Raw genomic sequence first — 14,763 nt, 5'->3', positions numbered from 1 at the left:
TGACGTCAGGCCCTAACTGTTGGGCTCCCCAACTTTTCTTAGTGAGCCCAGTGATGCTCGGGCACTCCTCTTAGGTTCCCATCTCCATGGGGATGTGGGCCTTCTGCTCTGAGGTTCCAACGGCTGGGTTGATCACAGTTTCATGATGTGGGCTCTCTGGTGTTAGTTCACTGTGGCCTGGATCCCATAGCCTCTGTGCTCTTGGCCGCCTGCTGGGAGGTTCCAACTGCTGGATTCCTCACTTTTTAAATTTTTTAGGCCCTCTCTTGTGAGGATCCTCCTGCCTGCCTCACTCCCAGCCCCTTCGTGATGTGTGTCCTCTGGTTTGAGGCCACATGTGCTGGGTTCCTCACCTTTCGATGATGTGGGACCAATGGTCTTAGGAGACTCCTGCCTGGTTCACATCCCCTTGGTGATGTGGGCCCTCTGTTGAGAGTCTGATCCTGGCTGGGTTCCTCACCTTCTTTGAGGTGGGCCGTCTGCTGTGAGGTCACTCCTGCCTGGCTTGCTCACCTCGCCTTGTGGACATGAGCCCTCTGGTGGCACTTGGAGCCTGCTGGGAGTCTCCTCCCCTCGGTGATGAGGACCCTCTGGCATCAGGCCCTAACTGCTGGGCTCACCACATTTTGTGATGTGCGCCCAGTGGTTCGAAGACACTCCATCCAGGTTCACATCCCCATTGGGATGTGGGCCTTCTGCTCTGAGGTCCCAACGGCTGGGTTGTTCACAGTTTCATGATGTGGGCTCTGTGCTGTTAGTTCGCTCTGGCCTGGATGTCATAGCCTCTGTGCTCTGGGCCGCCTGCTGGAAGGTTCCAACTGCTCGATTCCTCAACTTTTGTATTCTATGGGTCCTGTGTTGCGATGCTCCTCCTGCCTGCCTCACTCGCAACCCCTTCTTGATGTGGGTCCTCTGGTTTGAGGCCACATGGGCTGGGTTCCGCAACTTTCAATGATGTGGCCCCACTGGTGTGAGGACACTCCTGCCTGGTTCCCATCCCCTTGGTGATGTGGGCCTTCTGGTGACAGTCTTATCCTGGCTGGGTTCCTCACTCTTCTGTGAGGTAGGCCCTCTGCTGTGAGGTCAATCCTGCCTGACTTGCACACATCACCTTGGCGACGTGGGCCCTCTGTTGGCACATGGAGCCTGCTGGGAGCCTCCTGCCCTCGGTGATGACGGCCCTCTAGCATCAGGCCCTAACTGCTGGGCTCCCCACGTTTTCTGATGTGAACCCAGTGATGCCAGGACACTCCTGTCAGGTTCCCATCCCCATGGGGATGTGGGCTTTCTGCTCTGAGGTCCCAATGCCTGGGTGGCTCACAGTTTCATGATGTGGGCTCTCTGCTGTTAGTTCACTCCTGCCTGCATCCCATAGCTTCTGTGCTCTCGGCCGCCTGCTGGGAGGTTCCAAATGCTGGATTCCTCACCTTTTTTATTCTTTGGGCCCTCTGTTTTTAGGCTACTCCTACCTGCCTCACTCCCATCCCCTTTGTGATGTATGTCCTCTGATATGAGGCCGCATGTGCTGGGTTCTTCACCTTTCAATGATGTGGCCCCACTGGTGGGAGGACAGTCCTGACTGGTTCCCATCCCCTTGGTGTTGTGGGCCTTCTGGCAAGAGTCTCATCCTACCTCGGTTCCTCACCCTTCTGTGAGATAGGCCCTCTGCTGTGAGGTCACTACTGCCTGGTTGGCGCATGCCACCTTGTAGACGTGGGCCCTCTGTTGGCAGTTGGAACCTGCTGGGAGTCTCCTCCCCTCAGTTATGAGGGCTCCCTTGCGTCGGGCCCTAACTGCTGGGCTCCTAACATTTTCTGATATGTGCTAAGTGGTGCGAAGCCACTCCTGCCAGGTTCCCATCCCAATGGGGATGTGGGCCTTCTGTTCTGAGGTCCCAACGGCTGGGCTGCTCACAGGTTCATGATGTGGGCCCTCTGCTGTGAGTTCACTGTGGCCTGGATCCCATAGTCTCGGTGCTCTGGGCCACTTGCTGGGAGGTTCCAACTGCTGGATTCCTCAACTTTTATATTCTATGGACCCTGTGTTGTGAGGCCAGTCCTGCCAGCCTCATTCCGAAACCCTTGGTGATGTGGTTCCTCTGGTTTGAGGCTACATGTGCTGGGATCCTCACCTTTCGATGATGTTGTCCCACTGGTGTGGGGACACTCCTGCCTGGTTCCCATCCCTTGGTGATGTGGGCCCTCTGGTGAGAGTCTGATCCTGGCTGTGTTCCTCACCCTTCTGTGAGGTGGGCCCTCTGCTGTGAGGTCACTCCTGCCGGGCTGGCACACATCGCCTTGGTGACATTGGCCCTCTGGTGGCAGCTGGAGCCTGCTGGGAGCCTCCTCCCCTTGGTGATGAGTGCCCTCTAGCGTCAGGCCCTAACTTCTGAGCACCCCACGTTTTCTGATGTGAGCCCAGTGATGCCAGGACACTCCTGTCATGTTCCCATCACCATGGGGATGTGGGCCTTCTGCTCTGAGGTCCCAATGTCTGGGTTGCTCACAGTTTCATGATGTGGGCTGTCTGGTGTTAGTTCACTCTGGCTTGGATCCCCTAGCCTCTGTGCTCTGGGCCGCCTGCTGGGAGGTTCCAACTGCTGGATTCCTCACCTTTCTTATTTTTGGGCCCTCTGTTGTGAGGCTCCTCCTGCCTGCCTCACTCCCAGCCCCTTGGTGATGGGTGTCCTATGGTTTGAAGCCACATGTTCTGGGTTCCTCACCTTTAGATGATGTGGCCCTACTCATGTGAGGACACTCCTGCCTGGTTCCAATCCATTTGGTGATGTGGGCCCTCTGGTGCACGTCTGATCCTGACTGGGTTCGTCACACTTCTCTGAGGTGGGCCCTCTGCTGTGAGGTCATTCGTGCCTGGTTGGCACACATCGCCTTGGTGACGTCAGCCCTCTGGTGGCAGTTGGAGCCTGCTGGGAGCCTCCTTCCCTTGGTGATGAGGGTCCTCTGGCGTCAGGCCCTAACTGCAGGTCTCCCAAAATTTTCTGACATGTTCTCAGTGGTGCGAGGACACTCCTACCAGATTTATATCCCCATGGGGATGTGGGCCTCCTGCTCTGAGGTCCCAATGGCTGGGTTGCTCAGTTTCATGACATGGGCCCTCTTCTGTGAGTTCACTGTGGCCTGGATCCCATAGCCTCGGTGCTCTGGGCCACCTGCTGGGAGGTTCCAACTGCTGGATTCCTCACTTTTTTATTCTATGGGCCCAGTGTTGTGAGGCTACTCCTGCCTGCCTCACTCCAAGGCCCTTGGTGATGTGGGTCCTCTGGTTTGAGGACACATGTGCTGAGTACGTCACCTTTCACTGATGTGGCCCCACTGGTGTGAAGACACTCCTGCCTGGTTCCCATCCCCTTGGTGATGTGGGCCCTCTGGTGAGAGTCTGATGTTGGCTGGGTTTCTCACCCTTCTGTGAGGTGGGACCTCTGCTGTGAGGTAACTCATGCCTGGCTTGCTCATGTTGCCTTGGCAACGTGAGCACTCAGGTGGCAGTTGGGGCCTGCTGGGAATCTCCTCCCCTCAGTTATGAGAGCTCTGGATAAAACACATATGCCCTTTTTTGCCAAGTGCATTATTTTCCAAGTTCTGTCTCTTTTCCTATGCTTTAAGAGCGACTCCCGTGTACCTTCTGAAATCAGTTTCCAGCAATTCTGCCCCGCATTCAAGTCCTCTTCGCAGCCTTACTTCAGTATAATTTTGGATGATAGCTGTCATTTATAACTCTGCAGGTTTGTGAATAACAGTGTCCCTGAGCTCCTTTCTTCAACTCGCTTTCTTGTGAGCTGGCCGTAAAACTGCAGGATCTCTTCAGGTCCTAATCTGGTCCCAGCATGGCATGCAGAGCCTCTGGTTCATTCGTCTTCCTGGTGGGAAATGAGAGTTAAATTTGCCCGTCCAGACACCTACAGATAGTCTCTCATTGGTTCTCCTTATTCCTGTTCATATTCCGAAGAAATTGCAAACTGGGCCAAACAGGAGGTTAAAGGCACTGACTCTCCAAGTGGGGAGAGTGTTAGTAAAGCGTCTGGAATGTTGCACCCGAGTACCAGGGGATGAAAACTGACCCATTTGAACACGTTTCCTGATCACACGGTGGATCATACACTGGGTTCCACATGCATGTTTTAGCTGAAGGAAGAATCCCTTAACCCTGGAGAGTTGAGACCCATGGAATGGGTACCATGCAATATGACTTCAAAGGGTCTGCATTTGCTCACCGAACCTCACCAATCTTATCACTGCTGCGTTTATGCCGCTGTACACACGCTTGATTCTCTTTCGGAGACATATAAATCCATAGGTTTTAAGATTCTTACTTGTCAGGTATATTCTTAGGCGTTTAATATGGGGTGTTGAGTCCACTTCGTTGAGCAAGGAGTAGCTCATGTCTATTACATATTTGGTTTATGGAACGGTATCTGTGCTAATTTCAATCTCTGTTTTTATGCAGCACCCCAACTCACCTTTCCCCTTAAGCAAGCATAAGTTGGTTTTCTACATTTGAGACCCTGTTCTGTTTTGTAATTCAGTTCCTGTGTAGCCAAGTTTACATTCCGTGTAGTAGTGATATCTTATGATGTTTCTTTTTCTGTGTGACTTATTTCACTTAGAATCATCGTACCTGAATCCACTCATTATGCTGCTACGGGCAGATGACATAGATTTCATTGCTGAGTGATATTGCATTGTACGTAAGTACCACAACTTCTTTATCCATTTTTCACTTTCTGTGATATTAAACTTGTACCGTAAACTAGGTTCTTGGAAACAGAGCTGTCCCAAACATTTGGGTGGTTGTGTCTTTTTGATTTTAATTTCCCTAAGCTATAGGACCATAAGTGGAAGTGCCCTAGGCTCTGTTGCTTTGTTTTGTAGATGTTTCAGGAAACACCATACACTTCTCCAGAGTGGCTGTTGGCAATTTACATCCCGCCCATCAGCATAACAAGGCTCCCAGTTCTCCATGGCCTGTCCTGCCTTTCTGGATTTTACACTTCTTTCAGATGGCCCTTTTGACCGGGGGGCAGTGAGACTTCATTTTAGTGCAGATTTCCTTTGTAAGCTTGCTTGGTTGACCAAAAAGGGCGTATGCGTTTTTTCCTGAATATATTCAGGAAAAAACGCATACGCCCTTTTTGGCCAAGTGCATCATTGTGGACGTTCTGCCTCTTTTCCTATGCTTTACATGCAATTCCAGTCTACCTCCTGAAATCGGTTTCCTGCAATTCTGCCCCGCTTTCAAGTCCTCTTGGCAGCCTTACTTCAATATATTTTTGGACGATATCTGTCATTTATAACTCTGCAGGTTTGAAAATGACAGTGCCCCTGAGCTCCTTTCTTCAACTCGCTTTCTTGTGAGCTGGCCGCAACACCGCAGGATTGCTTCAGGCCCTACTGTGGTTCCGGCATGGCACGCTGAGCCTTTGGTTAATTCCTATTCCTGGTGGCAAATGAGAGTTAAATTTGCCCGTCCAGACACCTCCAGCTAGTCTCTCATTGGTTCTCCCTATTCCTGTTCATTTTCCGCAGAAATTGCAAACTGGGCCAAACAGGAGGTTAAAGGCACTGACTCTCCAAGTGGGGAGAGTGTTAGTAAAGCCTCTGGAATGTTGTACCCGAGTACCAGGGGACGAAAACTGAGACACATTTGAACACGTTTCCCAATCACACGGTGGATCATACTCTGGGTTCCACATGCATGTTTTAGCTGAAGGAAGAATCCCTTAAACCTGGAGAGTTGAGACCCATGGAATGGGTACCATGCAATATGACTTCAAAGGGTCTGCATTTGCTCACCGAACCTCACCAATCCTATCACTGCTGCATTTATGCCGCTGTACACACGCTTGATTCTCTTTCGGAGCATATAAATCCATAGGTTTTAAGATTCTTAATAGTCAGGTATATTCTTAGGCGTTTAGTATGGGGTGTTGAGTCCACTTCGTTGAGCAAGGAGTAGCTCTTGTCTATGACATATTTGGCTTATGGAACGGTATCTGTGCTAATTTCAATCTCTGGTTTTATGCAGCCTCCCAACTCACGTTTCCCCTTAAGCAAGCATAAGTTGGTTTTCTGCATTTGAGACCCTGTTCTGTTTTGTAATTCAGTTCCTGTGTAGCCAAGTTTACATTCCGTGTAGTAGAGATATCTTAAGATGTTTCTTTTTCTGTGTGACTTATTTCACTTAGAATCATCGTACCTGAATCCACTCATTATGCTGCTACAGGCCTGATGACATATATTTCATTGCTGAGTGATATTGCATTGTACGTAAGTACCACAAGTTCTTTATCCATTTTTCGCTTTCTGTGATATTGAATTTGTACCGTAAACGAGGTTCTTGTAAACAGAGCCGTCCCAAACTTTGGGGTGGCTGTGTGTTTTAGATTTTAATTTCCCTAAGCTATAGGACCATAAGTGGAATTGCCCTAGGCTCTGTTGCTTTGTTTTTTAGATGTTTCAGGAAACACCATACACTTCTCCAGAGTGGCTGTTGGCAATTTACATCCCGCCCATCAGCATAACAAGGCTCCCAGTTCTCCATGGCCTGTCCTGCCTTTCTGGATTTTACACTTTTTTCAGATGGCCCTTTTAACCGGGGGGCAGTGAGACTTCATTGTAGTGCAGATTTCCTTTGGAAGCTTGCTTGCTTGGCCAAAAAGGGCGTAGGCTTTTTTTCTTGAGGAAAAAACGCATATGCCCTTTTTGGCCAAGTGCATCATTGTGGACGTTCTGCCTCTTTTCCTATGCTTTACATGCAATTCCAGTCTACCTCCTGAAATCGGTTTCCTGCAATTCTGCCCCGCTTTCAAGTCCTCTTGGCAGCCTTACTTCAATATAGTTTTGGACGATATCTGTAATTTATAACTCTGCAGTTTTGTGAATTACAGTGCCCCTGAGCTCCTTTCTTCAACTTGCTTTCTTGTGAGCTGGCCGCAACACCGCAGCATCGCTTCAGGCCCTAGTGTTGTTCCGGCATGGCACGCTGAGCCTTTGGTTAATTCCTCTTCCTGGTGGGAAATGAGAGTTAAATTTGCCCGTCCAGACACCTCCAGCTAGTCTCTAATTGGTTCTCCCTATTCCTGTTCATTTTCCGCAGAAATTGCAAACTGGGCCAAACAGGAGGTTAAAGGCACTGACTCTCCAAGTGGGGAGAGTGTTAGTAAAGCGTCTGGAATGTTGCACCCGAGTACCAGTGGACGAAAACTGACACATTTGAACACGTTTCCCGATCACACGGTGGATCATACTCTGCGTTCCACATGCATGTTTTAGCTGAAGGAAGAATCCCTTAAACCTGGAGAGTTGAGACCCATGGAATGGGTACCATGCAATATGACTTCAAAGGGTCTGCATTTGCTCACCGAACCTCATCAATCCTAACACTGCTGCATTTATGCCGCTATACACACGCTTGATTCTCTTTCGGAGATATATAAATCCATAGGTTTTAAGATTCTTACTAGTCAGGTATATTCTTAGGCGTTTAATATGGGGTGTTGAGTCCACTTCGTTGAGCAAGGTGTAGCTCTTTTCTATTACATATTTGGCTTATGGAACGATATCTGTGCTAATTTCAATGTCTGGTTTTATGTAGCACCCCAACTCACCTTTCCCCTTAAGCAAGCATAAGTTGGTTTTCTACATTTGAGACCCTGTTCTGTTTTGTAATTCAGTTCCTGTGTAGCCAAGTTTACATTCCATGTAGTAGTGATATCTTATGATGTTTGTTTTTCTGTGTGACTTATTTCACTTAGAATCATCGTACCTGAATCCACTCATTATGCTGCTACGGGTCTCGTTACATAGATTTCATTGCTGAGTGATATTGCATTGTACGGAAGTACCACAACTTCTTTATCCATTTTTCGCTTTCTGCGATATTGAACTTGTACCGTAAACGAGGTTCTTGTAAACTGAGCCGTCCCAAACTTTGGGGTGGCTGTGTCTTTTTGATTTTAATTTCCCTAAGCTATAGGACCATAAGTGGAAGTGCCCTAGGCTCTGTTGCTTTGTTTTTTAGATGTTTCAGGAAACACCATACACTTCTCCAGAGTGGCTGTTGGCAATTTACATCCCGCCCATCAGCATAACAAGGCTCCCAGTTCTCCATGGCCTGTCATGCCTTTCTGGATTTTACACTTTTTTCAGATGGCCCTTTTGACCGTGGGGCAGTGAGACTTCATTTTAGTGCAGATTTCCTTTGTAAGCTTGCTTGGTTGACCAAAAAGGGCGTATGCGTTTTTTCCTGAATATATTCAGGAAAAAACGCATACGCCCTTTTTGGCAAAGTGCATCATTGTGGACGTTCTGCCTCTTTTCCTATGCTTTACATGCAATTCCAGTCTACCTCCTGAAATCGGTTTCCTGCAATTCTGCCCCACTTTCAAGTCCTCTTGGCAGCCTTACTTCAATATATTTTTGGACGATAGCTGTCATTTATAACTCTGCATGTCTGTGAATGACAGTGCCCCTGAGCTCCTTTCTTCAACTCGCTTTCTTGTGAGCTGGCCGCAACACCGCAGGATTGCTTCAGGCCCTAGTGTGGTTCCGGCACGGCACGCTGAGCCTTTGGTTAATTCCTCTTCCTGGTGGGTAATGAGAGTTAAATTTGCCCGTCCAGACACCTCCAGCTAGTCTCTCTTGGTTCTCCCTATTCCTGTTCATTTTCCGCAGAAATTGCAAACTGGGCCAAACAGGAGGTTAAAGGCACTGACTCTCCAAGTGGGGAGAGTGTTAGTAAAGCGTCTGGAATGTTGCACCCGAGTACCGGGGGACGAAAACTGAGACACATTTGAACACGTTTCCCGATCACACGGTGGATCATACTCTGGGTTCCACATGCATGTTTTAGCTGAAGGAAGAATCCCTTAAACCTGGAGAGTTGAGACCCATGGAATGGGTACCATGCAATATGACTTCAAAGGGTCTGCATTTGCTCACTGATCCTCACCAATCCTATCACTGCTGCATTGATGCCGCTGTACACACGCTTGATTCTCTTGCAGAGACATATAAATCCATAGGTTTTAAGATTCTTACTAGTCAGGTATATTCTTAGGCGTTTAATATGAGGTGTTGAGTCCACTTCGTTGAGCAAGGAGAAGCCCTTGTCTATTACATATTTGGCTTATGGAGCGGTATCTGTGCTAATTTCAATCTCTGGTTTTATGCAGCACCCCATCTCACCTTTCCCCTTAAGGAAGCATAAGTTGGTTTTCTACATTTGAGACCCTGTTTTGTTTTGTAATTCAGTTCCTGTGTAGCCAAGTTTACATTCCGTGTAGTAGTGATATCTTATGATATTTCTTTTTTTGTGTGACATATTTCACTTAGAATCATCGTACCTGAATCCACTCATTATGCTGCTACGGGCCTGATGACATAGATTTCATTGCTGAGTGATATTGCATTGTACATAAGTACCACAACTTCTTTATCCATTTTTCGCTTTCTGTGATATTGAACTTGTACCGTAAACGAGGTTCTTGTAAACTGAGCCATCCCAAACTTTGGGGTGGCTGTGTCTTTTTGATTTTAATTTCCCTAAGCTATAGAACCATAAGTGGAAGTGCCCTAGGCTCTGTTGCTTTGTTTTTTAGATGTTTCAGGAAACACCATACACTTCTCCATTGTCGCTGTTGGAAATTTCCATCCCGCCCATCAGCATAACAAGGCTCCCAGTTCTCCATGGCCTGTCCTGCCTTTCTGGATTTTACACTTTTATCAGACGGCCCTTTTGACTGGGGGCCAGTGAGACTTCATTGTAGTGCAGATTTCCTTTGCAAGCTTGCTTGGTTTGCCAAAAAGGGCGTATGCGTTTTTTCCTGAATATATTCAGGAGAAAACGCATACGCCCCTTTTGGCCAAGTGCATCATTGTGGACGTTCTGCCTCTTTTCCTATGCTTTACATGCAATTCCAGTCTACCTCCTGAAATCGGTTTCCTGCAATTCTGCCCCGCTTTCAAGTCCTCTTGGCAGCCTTACTTCAATATATTTTTGGATGATAGCTGTCATTTATAACTCTGCAGGTTTGTGAATGACAGTGCCCCTGAGCTCCTTTCTTCAACTCGCTTTCTTGTGAGCTGGCCGCAACACCGCAGGATTGCTTCAGGCCCTAGTGTGTTTCCGGCATGGCACGCTGAGCCTTTGGTTAATTCCTCTTCCTGGTGGGAAACGAGAGTTAACTTTGCGTGTCCAGACACCTCCAGCTAGTTGCTCATTGGTTCTCCCTATTCCTGTTCATTTTCCGTAGAAATTGCAAACTGGGCCAAACAGGAGGTTAAAGGCACTGACTCTCCAAGTGGGGAGAGTGTTAGTAAAGCGTCTGGAATGTTGCACCCGAGAACCGGGGGACGAAAACTGAGACACATTTGAACACGTTTCCGATCACACAGTGGATCATACTCTGGGTTCCACATGCATGTTTTAGCTGAAGGAAGAATCCCTTAAACCTGGAGAGTTGAGATCCATGGAATGGGTACCATGCAATATGACTTCAAAGGGTCTGCATTTGCTCACCGAACCTCACCAATCCTATCACTGCTGCGTTTATGCCGCTGTACACACGCTTGATTCTCTTTCGGAGACATATAAATCCATAGGTTTTAAGATTCTTACTAGTCAGGTATATTCTTAGGCGTTTAATATGGGGTGTTGAGTCCACTTCGTTGAGCAAGGAGTAGCTCTTGTCTATTACATATTTGGCTTATGGAACGGTATCTGTGCTAATTTCAATCTCTGGTTTTATGTAGCACCCCAACTCACCTTTCCCCTTAAGCAAGCATAACTTGGTTTTCTACATTTGAGACCCTGTTCTGTTTTGTAATTCAGTTCCTGTGTAGCCAAGTTTACATTCCGTGTAGTAGTGATATCTTATGATGTTTCTTTTTCTGTGTGACTTATTTCACTTAGAATCATCGTACCTGAATCCACTCATTATGCTGCTACAGGCAGATGACATAGATTTCATTGCTGAGTGATATTGCATTGTACGTAAGTACCACAACTTCTTTATCCATTTTTCACTTTCTGCAATATTGAACTTGTACCATAAACGAGGTTCTTGTAAACAGAGCCGTCGCAAACTTTGGGGTGGCTGTGTCTTTTTGATTTTAATTTCCCTAAGCTATAGGACCATAAGTGGAAGTGCCCTAGGCTCTGTTGCTTTGTTTTGTAGATGTTTCAGGAAACACCATACACTTCTCCAGAGTGGCTGTTGGCAATATACATCCCGCCCATGAGCATAACAAGGCTCCCCGTTCTCCATGGCCTGTCCTGCCTTTCTGGATTTTATACTTTTTTCAGATGGCCCATTTGACCGGGGCGCAGTGAGACCTTATTGTAGTGCAGATTTCATTTTCAAGCTTGATTGGTTGGCCAAAAAGGGCATATGCATGTTTTCCTGAATATATACAGGAAAAAACACGTATGCCCTTTTTGGCCAAGTCCATCATTGTGGACGTTCTGCCTCTTTTCCTATGCTTTACATGCAATTCCAGTCTACCTCCTGAAATCGGTTTCCTGCAATTCTGCCCCGCTTTCAAGTCCTCTTGGCAGCCTTCCTTCAATATATTTTTGGACGATAGGTGTCATTTATAACTCTGCAGTTTTGAAAATGACAGTGACCCTGACCTCCTTTCTTCAACTCGCTTTCTTGTGAGCTGGCCGAAACACCGCAGGATTGCTTCAGGCCCTAGTGTGGTTCCGGCATGACACACTGAGTCTTTGGTTAATTCCTCTTCCTGGTGGGAAATGAGAGTTAAATTTGCCCATCCAGACACCTCCATCTAGTCTCCCATTGGTTCTCCTTATTCCTGTTTGTCTTACACAGAAATTGCAAACTGGATCAAAGAGGAGGTTAAAGGCACTGACTCTCCAAGTGGGGAGAGTGTTAGTAAAGCGTCTGGAATGTTGCACCCGAGTACCAGGGCATGAAAACTGAGACACATTTGAACACGTTTCCCGATCACATGGTGGATCATACTCTGGGTTCCACATGCATGTTTTAGCTGAAGGAAGAATCCCTTCAACCTGGAGAGTTGAGACCCATGGAATGGGTACCATGCAATATGACTTCAAAGGGTCTGCATTTGCTCACCAAATCTCACCAATCCTATCACTGCTGCGTTTATGCCGCTGTACACACGCTTGATTCTCTTTCAGAGACATATAAATCCATAGGTTTTAAGATTCTTACTAGTCAGGTATATTCTTAGGCGTTTAATATGGGGTGTTGAGTCCAGTTCGTTGAGCAAGGTGTAGCTCTTGTCTATTACATATTTGGCTTATGGAATGGTATCTGTGCTAATTTCAATCTCTGGTTTTATACAGCACCCCAACTCACATTTCCCCTTAAGCAAGCATAAGTTGATTTTCTACATTTGAGACCCTGTTCTGTTTTGTAATTCAGTTCCTGTTTAGCCAAGTTTACATTCCATGTATTAGTGATATCTTATGATGTTTCTTTTCTGTGTGATTTATTTCACTTAGAATCATCGTACTGAATCCACTCATTATGCTGCTACGGGCCTGATGACATAGATTTCATTGCTGAGTGATATTGCATTGTACGTAAGTACCACAACTTCGTTATCCATTTCTTGCTTTCTGTGATATTGAACTTGTACCGTAAACGAGGTATTGTAAACAGAGCCGTCCCAAACATTGCGGTGGCTGTGTCTTTTTGATTTTAATTTCCCTAAGCTATAGGACCATAAGTGGAAGTGCCCTAGGCTCCGTTGCTTTGTTTTTTAGATGTTTCAGGAAACACCATACACTTCTCCAGAGTGGCTGTTGGCAAATTACAACCCGCCCATCAGCATAACAAGGCTCCCAGTTCTCCATGGCCTCTCCTGCCTTTCTGGATTTTACACTTTTTTCAGATGGCCCTTTTGACCGGGGGGCAGTGAAACTTCATTGTAGTGCAGATTTCCTTTGCAAGCTTGCTTGGTTGGCCAAAAAGGGCGTATGCGTTTTTTCCTGAATATATTCAGGAAAAAACGCATACGCCCTTTTTGGCCAAGTGCATCATTGTGGACGTTCTGCCTCTTTTCCTATGCTTTACATGCAATTCCAGTCTACCTCCTGAAATTGCTTTCCTGCAATTCTGCCACGCATTCAAGTCCTCTTGGCAGCCTTACTTCAATATATTTTTGGACGATAGCTGTCATTTATAACTCTGCAGGTTTGTGAATGACAGTGCCCCTGAGATCCTTTCTTCAACTCGGTTTCTTGTGAGCTGACCGCAACACCGCATGACTGCTTCAGGCCCTAGTTTGGTTCCGGCATGACATGCTGAGCCTTTGGTTAATTCCTCTTCCTGGTGGGAAATGAGAGTTAAATTTGCCCGTCCAGACACCTCCATCTAGTCTCTCATTGGTTCTCCCTATTCCTGTTCATTTTCTGCAGAAATTGCAAACTGGGCTAAACAGAAGTTTAAAGGCACTGACTCTCCAAATGGGGAGAGTCTTAGTAAAGCATCTGGAATGTTGCACCCGAATACCAGGGGATGAAAACTGAGACACATTTGAACACGATTCCCGATCACACGGTGGATCATACTCTGGGGTCCACATGCATGTTTTAGCTGAAGGAAGAATCCCTTAAACCTGGAGAGTTGAGACCCATGGAATGGGTACCATGCAATATGACTTCAAAGGGTCTGCATTTGCTCACCGAACCTCACCAATCCTATCACTGCTGCGTTTATGCCGTTGTACACACGCTTGATTCTCTTTCGGAGAGATATAAATCCATAGGTTTTAAGATTCTTACTAGTCAAGTATATACTTAGGCGTTTAAAATGGGGTGTTGAGTCCACTTCTTTGAGCAAGGAGTAGCTCTTGTCTATTACATATTTGGCTTATGGAACGGTATCTGTGCTAATTTCAATCTCTGGTTTTATGCAGCACCCCAACTCACCTTTCCCCTTAAGCAAGCATAAGTTGGTTTTCTACATTTGAGATGCTGTTCTGTTTTGTAATTCAGTTCCTGTGTAGCCAAGTTTACATTCCATGTATTAGTGATATCTTATGATGATTCTTTTCTGTGTGATTTATTTCACTTAGAATCATCGTACCTGAATCCACTCATTATGCAGCTACGGGCCTGATAACATAGAATTCATTGCTGAGTGATATTGCATTCAAAGTAAGTACCACAACTTCTTTATCCATTTCTCGCTTTCTCTGATATTGAACTTGTACCGTAAACGAGCTTCTTGTAAACACAGCTGTCCCAAACTTTGGGGTGGCTGTGTCTTTTTGATTTTAATTTCCCTAAGCTATAGGACCATAAGTGGAAGTGCCCTAGGCTCTGTTGCTTTGTTTTTTAGATGTTTCAGGAAACACCATACACTTCTCCAGAGTGACTGTTGGCAATTTACATCCCGCCCATCAGCATAACAAGGCTCCCAGTTCTCCATGGCCTGTCCTGCCTTTGTGGATTTTACACTTTTTTCAGATGGCCCTTTTGACCGGGGGGCAGTGAGACTTCATTGTAGTGCAGATTTCCTTTTCAAGCTTCCTTGGTTGGCCAAAAAGGGCGTATGCGTTTTTTCCTGAATATATTCAGGAAAAAACGCATACGCCCTTTTTGGCCAAGTGCATCATTGTGGACGTTCTGCCTCTTTTCCTATGCTTTACATGCAATTCCAGTCTACCTCCTGAAATCGGTTTCCTGCAATTCTGCCCCACTTTCAAGTCCTCTTGGCAGCCTTACTTCAATATCTTTTTGGACGATAGCTGT

This window comes from Pseudorca crassidens, chromosome 4 (assembly GCF_039906515.1).
Source record: "Pseudorca crassidens isolate mPseCra1 chromosome 4, mPseCra1.hap1, whole genome shotgun sequence".
NCBI classification, from domain to species: domain Eukaryota; kingdom Metazoa; phylum Chordata; class Mammalia; order Artiodactyla; family Delphinidae; genus Pseudorca; species Pseudorca crassidens.
The sequence above is the reverse complement of the archived record's forward strand: the minus strand, read 5'-3'. Positions refer to the sequence as shown.